Source organism: Penaeus monodon, chromosome 29 (assembly GCF_015228065.2).
Source record: "Penaeus monodon isolate SGIC_2016 chromosome 29, NSTDA_Pmon_1, whole genome shotgun sequence".
In the NCBI taxonomy this organism is placed as follows: Eukaryota; Metazoa; Arthropoda; class Malacostraca; order Decapoda; family Penaeidae; genus Penaeus; species Penaeus monodon.
Window position 1 is genome coordinate 14,167,783 of NC_051414.1, and position 280 is coordinate 14,168,062.

At 27.5% G+C, this 280-nt stretch overlaps 1 protein-coding gene across 1 annotated transcript in view; it reads right to left on the minus strand.

Annotated features, from left to right (window-relative positions):
• LOC119591988 (CWF19-like protein 2) overlaps positions 1-280 on the minus strand; it is a gene marked incomplete at its 3' end in the record, with an annotated part of 6,657 nt that overhangs the window by 4,861 nt on the left and 1,516 nt on the right.

The window sequence follows — 280 nt, forward strand, 5'->3', positions numbered from 1 at the left end:
TTTTTACATAATCTGTTTTTAATTAGTTCATTATTTAGCTTTTTACATTATAATTATTAGTGCATACTCTTTCAACTTTACCTAACAACTTCCATGGTATACATTAGTCATGCTTCTGGTTGCTGGTGACTAACACTATGACTGACTACTTAACATCATAAGCAATCCATTGTTTGTTTTTCATTACTATTGCCCAGATCAGCATTATTAAAAAAGAAAATCATACCTCTTAAAATTTAAATAGTTCTTTGTAAAACAGACATATTTTCAAAGTTCTGAA